General features: G+C 49.0%; 1 protein-coding gene across 1 annotated transcript in view; it reads right to left on the bottom strand.

Annotated features, from left to right (window-relative positions):
• The window catches only part of LOC101954174 (deep sea actinoporin Cjtox II-like), a 69,899-nt gene that overhangs the window by 39,095 nt on the left and 20,928 nt on the right, over positions 1 to 9,876 (bottom strand). The gene's annotated exons all lie outside the window — the stretch shown is intronic.

Genomic DNA, 9,876 nt, shown 5'->3' with positions numbered 1-9,876 from the left:
AAAGTGGAATGTGAATGTTAAATAAAATGCTACTGTCAAGTTATGTTGTGAGTGTAACTTGGAAGAATACATTCTGTAATTAATTGATCAATGATTTCACAATATGCTTTTCTCTTCTGTGTTACTGAGACATTACAAACGAAAATATGTTAATTGCATAATGATTTTTGATAAAACATTATAAAATGTTTGAAATAATCACATTACCAATATAATTTGTGAATATATTTAAACTCACAGATAGCCTCGATTGGGGGGGGGGGGGGGGGGGGGAAGAATTGTTAATAATTGACCCCTTGTGTGATGAGATGAGATATGAAAGAACATGCCTGAGGAATTGGAGGTGATTTATTAGATACTTACTTTTACAGTGGACATTAAATGTTCCATTGAAATTTTTTTTGAAGGGAATGTAACAATTGTGAGACTAATATCTTCCTATTAGCTACAAATAAAAATTGAAACAGCATGTACTTGTACTGAATATGCCTAGTAATAGACTTTGAGTGAACTTGTGTGATTTGATTCTGGGGAATGACTTAACAGAATGTGGACATGAAAAAGTAGCATGTTGCATGATTGAGAGTGTGTTATTATCAACATGGGTGACAGCAAATCAGGTGATACTTTCATATTATTGTCTCACTCTTACATTGTGTAAGTGTGTATATATGTGAGCAATAAGTAATTTCCATAATTAATTAAAGAGAGAGAATGGATTTTTATCTATGTCCACAAACCAGAGGGGGGAGGGAAAGCAAAGCTCATTTATGCAGTCTGCTAATGTACTCTCTAAAAATTTCAGAAACTTCATCAAACAATTAACTAGAAAATCCTCATCTGATTGGAACAGTAAAATTGTTCATCATCCCAGACAAAGTGATGGCCACAACTGCGGACCACTCATCTTAAAGGTATTGAATACCAAATTGCCATTATTATTTGTTATGTTTGTGTAATTATCCAGGGTGAAAGTAAATGCCGGAGATTACCAATGGGCACTGCACCAGCATCCATTGCCAAGGTGTGTGGTGTGGGCTTGTGGCCCCCAGAAGGGATGGGGTCTCCAGCGGAAGGTGAGGTGCTGGGGGGCCAGATTCCACCAGCCAGCCCTTCCTCACAGCTGCTGCTGCAGTGGCCAGGAGAACCAGGCCCTTGTAAATCGCCGGAACCCAGGGCACATTTTGCTCCCCTACTGTCGGCAGCCCTGCCAGGAGCATCCAACAGCATTGTCGGACCCTATGGCAGGGCTGCTGATGCGGGGGGGCAGGGGAGGGTGCTAAAGAGGGCAGCGACATTAAAGCATAAAGCACTACCACAGCGGAAGTGTAATGTCAGCCGTGTAAGGGCCGGTACAAGTGGCTGGGTCTTACCGGTATGCTGAACCGCCCCACTTTCACCTCTGGTAATTATGATGTTTGTTCTAAATATCAGTGTTGTTAGTTTGCAGAAGCATATTTGCAGCACAAAGACATCAGTATGGTAGAAACAAAACAAGAGGCTAATACTGCGTTTAGAAGACATATAGCAATTCTTCTAATAAAGGAGTCAGGTAATTACTTTCTACCATGTACTGTTGTCTCATTAGGCACATGTGAAGATAACATGAAGACTGGAATTATGTCACATAGCAGACATATCTTAATATCCCTAAAGTGGGATATCTCACAGGTTTGGTTCTGTAATGGTGACTATGAACCAATAATATCCTTAAGTACACAAAAATGTGAATCAGGTGAATGATTGCTATTGATCGGCCAGTTAAATGAAATTGGCATTTTTAGATACAGGGGCAGTAAACTAAAAATTTGAGAAAATATGAGTCACAAAAAAGGAAAAGATACATTCAAACCATTGACTGGATTAAAATATTGACATTAATTAATAAATGAAGATTTGCATTTTCAGTTTTGGTCATAATGTATTCATCATTTCATAACGATATATATATATATTTTTTTTAAGAAAACATGGAAGACTACTGCATATACTGCAACCTCATCAACTGTGAAAAGGAAAGTGAGGATTGCACAGTGGTAAGAAACATAGAATTATATGAGAAATAAATGCCATAAACTGCCTAAGGATCATGATTCTTGTAAAAAATCCACATCAGGAAACCTTTTCTTCATGCTGATAGGCATACATACATTAGGTAATGCTGACATGTGGAAGGAATAGCATGAGTGAACTGAAAAGTATGTGTAACATTACAACTTCTGTGATTTCATTTCTTAATTGTTACTTATCAAAGGTACAGTGTGATTCTTGCAAGAGGTGGGCACATATGCCCTGCATTACAGAAGGAACCAATCAAGACTACCTGACTGATGACAAGAGAGAGTACAACTGCAAAAAATGTGCATAGTTCACTTCTTTACCCCCCCCCAAAATTGTTTAAATGCCTCTTGTTCAAAACATAATGCAACCAAAAGACATTTTTAATGTATATACCAGATTATTATAATGTTCTTTAATTTAAAAAAATGTTCTCTGTATTTGTGTCCATGTATATGATGCAAATTGGAAGAGTAAAGTAAAAAAATGAAAGTGGTCTCACCTTGGGCTCAGGGGCATGCTCCGTACCCCAAATCCTTACCTCCCTTTTTCACGGATTCACACACAAAAAAGTGAAACAGCATGCCTCAATCATGCAATAGATCAATTTGGCACATTAGCCAGGAGGAAGCACACCCACACCCCCTGCTACCCCAGCACTGGGCTCCCCCCTTTTCCCCCCACTAGTGCCCTCCCCCTACCACCCCAGCCATGGGCTCTCCCCCCCCCCCCCCCCACTTGCACCCTTCTGCCGCCCCAGCCGTGGGTCACTGGTAATTCGCTCCCAGGGTGGGTCACTCAGCAGGAATTTTGGATGTGCACAGAACAGACAGGATTTGTTCCCATATGGTTACAGAACTGCAGTAAAGTGGAACAATTTTCAGCTTGTGTGATTGGAGGATATCTGGATGCATATTATAAGACTGTCCTACATAAATGAGGAAAAGTTGAGGTGCCTTTATTATTCTTTTGTTCCACTCTTTGTTTCTATGGGGAATTTGCCAATGCAATATGACTGTCTTCCTTTTAAACAAATAAAACTAAAAAAAAAAAAAGACGATGGCTTTTGAAAATAGCACTTCAGTATATTTGATTTGGGAGAAATGAAGTAACAGCTGCCCAAATTGAACTTGAGCACTCCTGAATTTTGAGGTGTTCAAATCTGGAAGGCAGGTGCTAGATTCCCTTTCTGAATATTAGCTATATCTGGAAAGGAAAAGTCAATTTCTGCTTCCATAGCTCAGAAGTGGAAATCCTCCTAAGTGCCAGGTACTGTATCTAAAGCTGCCCAAGTCCTCCAGCACAGCCTCCCCTCCCCTACTTTTCATTTTAAATTCTAGTGGGATCCACGTACCTCCCATACTAGGCTTCAGATAGAGAGGTGCACTGTCCATTTAGTCCGCCCAATTCCTTTTTTGGGGGCTGCAAGGTGAGGTCATACCAGTATCCCTAATCCAGTCTGGGGAAGTCTTCTGAAGGGGATATCTGAGGCAAAGCCGCCTACTTCTTGGGCACACTTGTCCCCCATTCACAGTGCCACCCCTTTCGACTCTCAGCAAGCTGCAGCATGGCTCAGCTACCTCACTCCCTACCCCTCCCTTTCCTGTTGATAGCTGCCAAGGGATTGCTGGGAAATGTAGTTCTTTTCCTGCTCCAGGGCTGGCTCTCTAGGCAGGGAGCTAGGCAAGGAACTACAGCTCCCAGGGTCCCAAGGGTTCTCAGCTCCCATGCTGGATCCCCAGCTGCTCTGTGGCTCTACCTTGGCAGGGTTGTGAGAGGGGAGGAAGTGAGTTAAAAAAACAAACCAAAAAAAGGATGGCCGGAATGCTGCCCCCTGCAAATGTGCAGCCCAAAGCACCTGCTTGTTTTGCTGGTGCCTAGAGCCGGCCCTGGTAGGGATAGGGTCAAGAGTGACCTAGAGAAATTGGGGGATTGGGCCAAAAGAAATCTGATGAGGTTCAACAAAGACAAGTGCAGAGTCCTGCACTTAGGATGGAAGAATCCCATGCACCGCTGCAGCCTGGGGACCAAGGGAGGTGGTGGAATCTCCATCCTTAGAGGTTTTTAAGGCCCGGCTTGACAAAGCCCTGGCTGGGATGATTTAGTTGGGGTTGGTCTTGCTTTGAGCTTTTTTGGGATTGGACTAGATGACCTCCTGAGGTCTCTTCCAACCCTAATCTTCTATGGACGAATGCCAACTGGGGCTTGTAGTTTTTTTTTTAAATCAAATCTGTACTGGGTATCTAACGAAAGCTTTCCTTTGTTGTTTGATGTACAGACCAATGGGTTAATAAAAAATCATCTTTGTTTCAATAAATAGATTCGGCTACTTTGGGGCTAGTATTTAAATGACTTTGGACTATTAACGCAGTCAAAATTCTATGATCAAGCCATTTGCACCCCAAATGCAGGCAGGTAACCTAGAGTCAGTGAAAAAAATTTGAAGGAGCTCTCACAGGTTCTGTCTTCACTACACAGTTACTCCTGGCTCTTACCCAGGTTTTAGCCCAAACCTCCACCTCTACACAGAGACCCTCTGCTGGGTGCTGGAAGTAGGGGTGCCGGGGCTGTGGCAGCACCCCTTGGCTTGCAGTGCTTTCCATCATATACAGAGTTTACCATTTGGTTCAATAGCTCACAGCACCCCCACTACACAACCAGGAGGAGAACAGAGAGACCAAGTGACCAGTACGTGGGTGGTTGTGCCATTGGTTAGAGCAGGAGTCAGTAGCCAGTGTAAGCGGGGGAATGGTCCCGTTATTGTGGGGCAGTTTCCTGGCTTCTGCAATACCCTAGTGGAAGCTGGTAGTGAAAGGAGTCAGGGCAGGGGGCTGGGGAAGTGTGGGGGGTGCAGGGGACAGAGAAGGTGGCTGGGGAGGTGTGAGGGGACTGCAGGGTCAGGGCAGGCCCAGAGGTTCAGGGGACTGGAGGGATGCAGGGGTTAGGGTGGGAAGGGGGCTGAGGGGGTGGGCTGGGGTCATGGGGGTGCTCACGCAGGGAGCTGGAGGGGGTATGCCCCAATTCCAGCTCCTTCCCCAAGGCCTCACCCCGCCTTGTCTTCTCCTCCTCCCCAGAGTGGTGTGCTGCAGCTCGCTCCTCCTTGCCCCTTACCTGCCTGTAAGGCTGATCCAACTAACCAGCGGGGGGAAGATGGAACGTAGCACGCTGGGGAAAGAGGCGGGAGAGAGACCTCATCCCCGCCTCTTCTTCTCCTCCTCCCACCCCCCCCCCCAGAACATTGTGCTGTGGTTCCCTCCTCCCCCATCCTGCCGGTAGCAGCTGATCCAGCTGATTGGTGGGGGGGGGAGGAAATGTAGCACACTGGGGAAAGGGGTGGGGCAGGACCTAGGCTGCCAGCAGAGGCTGCCACAGAGCTGCAGCAGCCCGCAGCGTCAAGCTCTGACCCCATAGGAGAGAGCGGGGGGGCGGAGGAGAGCGCGCTGGGGCCCCTTTCTACCGTGGGCCCAGCCCCATGGCGCCACTGGCGCCATTATAAATCTAGTATTGCCTCTGCCCAGGGCCCCCTACTTGGCCCCAGCCACTTGCTGCACCCAGCTCCAGTGTTACTCATGTCCCAGCCAGCATCTGCCATCCCGGCTCTGGCCCAGCAGCTCATCCCTTGCTCCCAGTTGGCACGACTGGTCTGCATTGCTCCTGCTTCAGCTCCAGCTCCAGCTCTGGGCTCGGGGCTGCTCCACCTCCAGCTCCCCAGCTCCGCCTCCAGCTCAGCTCAGGCTGCTGTTCTCCTCTTAGCTCTGCCCTGCTCTGGCTCAGTCAACTGCAGCTCACACCGAGGATGGGCCCCCAGGCTCCTGACTCCCTCATTGGCCTGCCTGCCCTATCAATCCAGCTGACCTGGAGTGTTGGCCTCTCCCCATTGGCCCTGGGGACTGTCAGTCTCCTAAGCCCACTTTCGCTTGGCATTAGAAAAGGACCCACTGAAAAAACCCACTACGTTCCAGTGAGAGGCCAACAGCCCCCTGACATTAGGATGAAGGTCCAGGGTCAGAGGAGGAGTCAGAGTCCAGATGCCAGAGCCCAGGAAACTGGAGCCGAGGGTCAGGACGAGGCTACCTGATGTGAGGCCTGGCGGGAGCAGGGCTGGAACAAGGCAGGAGTACGGCTGGGCAAATGTTTTGAGCAGCTGCTGTTGCTGGGCTCAGGAACCGGGCTGCTGACTCATCCAATCAGTCAGGTGGCGTAGCCAGACAGGCAACCTGCTACAGGCCAGCTGCACTCATTACATTGCCCAGAGACTGGCTTTGATGCAAACTCGACTTCATGACACAGAGGTTCTTGGGCACAGAGCTCGCTGGAGGGGTAGACATGGGGATTGCACAGTGAGGAAGCTGCCTGCTGCTGTTAGACTCTGAGGTGCTCAGGGAACATGCCTGTGTGTGAATGACCAGGATGACACTGAGAATCTCCCTGACTCGTCTCTCAGAATTTCATCCTAACAGAAATGCCCTGCAAAGCCCTGAATATCAGCTGAACATCTCAGGCCCAAAGGGGCTGCCCTCTGGCTCTCACTGCCCTCACTAACAGAGACCAAACAGCAACACATCCTGCAATGCCATCCATCTCGCTCTCTGGTGCAAACCTGTCACAGGGGCCCCTGAGCAGTGTTAAGGCAGAGTAGCTTCCCCACCACCCGGAGTGGTTGACAGCCAGGTGGGCAGATCTGTGTATCTGAGCTTCTGTGGGCCCCATTAAGGGTTTGTGCCAGAAAGCGTTTTTTGGAGGGTAGAGCCCATGACCCACAGCCTGTTGGGTAATGTGCAAATATACAAGTCTTTCCCTTTTAACTCCTCATCTCCTTCCTTTTAAGGCTTGGGTGGGTGGGTACATCCTGATGCCATCACTAAACTAAGGAGTTGTCTGTGTGAACATAATTTGCCTTTCCTGACCTTGTCCTGGATCCGCATCCCGAAGAGGCTCCTCTCAGCCACTCAGTTCTTGTTCCCATTCAGTCCTCCTGTTGATTCCCAGGTGCCCCTGTAACCCAGTGAGGTGTGTCTGTCACAGGTGCCACTCTGTGCCAATCCACAGAGGAGATGAGTTGCCTGCTCCCCTCAATGCCACCTGGCAAAATTCTATACATCCTGGTTCACCAAAGAGTGTTGTGTTAGGGATCAAAGGAAGGGTGATGTCACACTGGTTGTGAATATCGTCATAAAATATATGTGCAGCTACTGTGTAAGGAGTTATGTCTATGTCTATATACTGGAACTATCTTCTTATCGTTTCTATCAAGAAGGGATTGAGCCCCAGCAGATGAAACAGAGATGAAACACTAGATTCCTGCCAGACCAGAGACGTTTATCTGTCTGCTGCAATGTAAATTAAGTGGTGTCTCATTCACAGTCATCAGTCTGCACCAAATGCAGATGAAGGATTGTGAGATTTAACAGGAAGGGAAGTACAGCAGAGGGGAAAGAAATCTGGGGGTGCACTGCGAAGGTTTCCTGGACTGTAATTGGGGGACACAGAAAGGGCCCTGTTATCCTGCCCGTTAGCAGTAGATGGCAGCACATTTATGAAAACGGGATTACATCCAGCCTTGTTTGGAAACACTGCAAAAGGTTTTGGGTGAGGTAAGCCAGCTCTAGACAGGCGCTTAGCCTGTGACATTTACTTGCCAGAAAGCGTGTTCTGAGTTTGTTTCAAACCTTTTGTTTCCATAGTCCTTACTCACTGGCTCTTCGATCCTGATCACAATAGACTTATGATTGTTTTCGCTCTCTGTAGATCTCAGGCCTGGGCTGTGGTACAAGGGGCTGATCCTGAGTCAAATTATTCGAGTGGATGTGTGTCCCGGTCCCTTGGGGACAGCAGGCCTGGTATTACTGCGAGTGCTCCGTGGAGAAGGGACTGGATGCTGAAGGGACCCAGAGGGCTGTGATGTGGGTGGTGAGGCAGACAGAGGGGTAATAAGGTGGCGTATACACCTGGGCACTCTAAGCACTGTCACATTGCCACCAGCCTCAGCCATTGCCACCAGCCCTCAGCCTTTGGCTCAAGCTTTTAGCTCTCATGGCTAATACACCAGAGACTGAACCAGGAGTTTCTAAAGCACAAGCTGCTACAGCATCAGCTAAGGAGCCAGGTCTCTGTGGGTGGGGCTGTCACAGCTCCTCGCCCCTGTGGGTCGGCATGGGGCGGAGCAGCAGCTGGGACACACACTCCCCAGTGAGTTACACAATAACCCTAAATAGTGAAGAGGAGCCTGATAGAGCTCTCCCAGTGCTCTAAAAAAACCACCTGAACAAGGGGCATTGCTCCCAGCATCCCCGAACGAGAAAGTTACAGCGCTGTTAATTGCCAGTGTAGACAAACCCTAAGTTAGGGAGTTTGTTTTGAATCCTACTAAGCTTCGCTGGGCTGAGCTCCTCCCCCGAAGGTAACAAGCACTCTAGCTATAGGGTAGTGTCCTTTTCAGGGTCCCGCCCCCCTTTACCCCTCTCCTCACATCCCCCAGACTGGGGCCAAGGCCGGGGGCCGGGAGTGGGGCCAGGAATGGAGCCGTGGCCAAGGCTCAGGCTGGGGGTCGAGGCCAGAACTGGAAACCAGGCTGTGGCTGGGGGCAGGATCAGAGCAGAGCTGGGAGTGTAGAGCTGGGTGGTATTCCCTCCCCACCATGTGGGCTGTCCCAGGCCCTGCCACGCCCCTCCCACAAATGGTTCTCCACGCTGACCCCAGGGAAGCATGGTCACAGTATGGGGACCTCTGCTATAGGGGCAATTTTGCACTGTTGCCTTCCGCAGGCATGGAAGCTGGAAGCCATTCGGGATGACCCCTTCTTGCCCTCTGGAGGGTTATTGGCCAATCACCCCACTCCACTCAATAATCATCAGCTGAGAGGCACCACAGAATTGTTAGACTCAGAATGTCGCCATTCCCCAAACGCAGCTCCCATGCGAAGGTCTCTCACTGAAGGAGTTTGCCCCATTTCCCCATCACCTCACAGAGGACTAGGTGAGAAGAGGCAGCACCGTCACGCTTGGCTTCGGGCCATTACAGTGAACGTTGTGACTGGCTGGTAACCCAATATTTATTCCCTGCCCTAGTTTCATTTTCTCCTTGCTGAGTCATGTTGTGCCCCCCCGTCCTGCACCATTCTTCCCAAAAGTCTATGGGCCAGAGACAGGCAGGTCCATCGAGAGAAATATGAAGCCTGGTACATTCATGTTCCCTGAGGCCCCAAGCCTTTCCATCTAACTTTATGTACACAGCGTTTTTTTGGTGGCCCTGATCTTGCAGCCCCAATACAGTTCTCCTCCATTTCCTCCCTTCTTGTCAGCCCTGGAGACAGGGGCTCTGGTCTGCAAGTAGAGGGCAGCACAGTACCTGTGAAAAGTTTGGCAAACAGCAAGAACGTTTCTTTAAACCAAAACAAACACGGGAGAAGAAACTGGATGTAACTGGATGTAACCCTTCTGCCAGGAGTCGGCAGTAACAAGGGCTAGGTTCAGGGTTCCTCTTAACAATACCAAACAGAACTGGCTTGAGCCCCCACCTTGGGTGCCTCCAAGAGGCAATGCTTCCCCTCTCGCAAGCACTGAGTGGGGAAAGGAACTCAGCATTAATCTGAAAAACACCACAAGCACCATTCAAAGGCATGTGACCCATGAGCAAACACCCCCTGCCCAGAGTACATTGGGCAGTGTTCTTTGCCTCAGTTTCTCACCTTGTGGTGTGAAAGTCTGGCAAACAAATGATCCTTTAACACATCCGTTCCCTCTCCCTCTGCTGCACCCACCTCACAGTTCCTGCCCTTGCTCAGCGAGGACCCAGCTTCAGAGGTGAATTCACATGAGT

Source organism: Chrysemys picta, chromosome 17 (assembly GCF_011386835.1).
Source record: "Chrysemys picta bellii isolate R12L10 chromosome 17, ASM1138683v2, whole genome shotgun sequence".
Taxonomy (NCBI): Eukaryota; Metazoa; Chordata; order Testudines; family Emydidae; genus Chrysemys; species Chrysemys picta.
The sequence above is the reverse complement of the archived record's forward strand: the minus strand, read 5'-3'. Positions and strand labels throughout refer to the sequence as shown.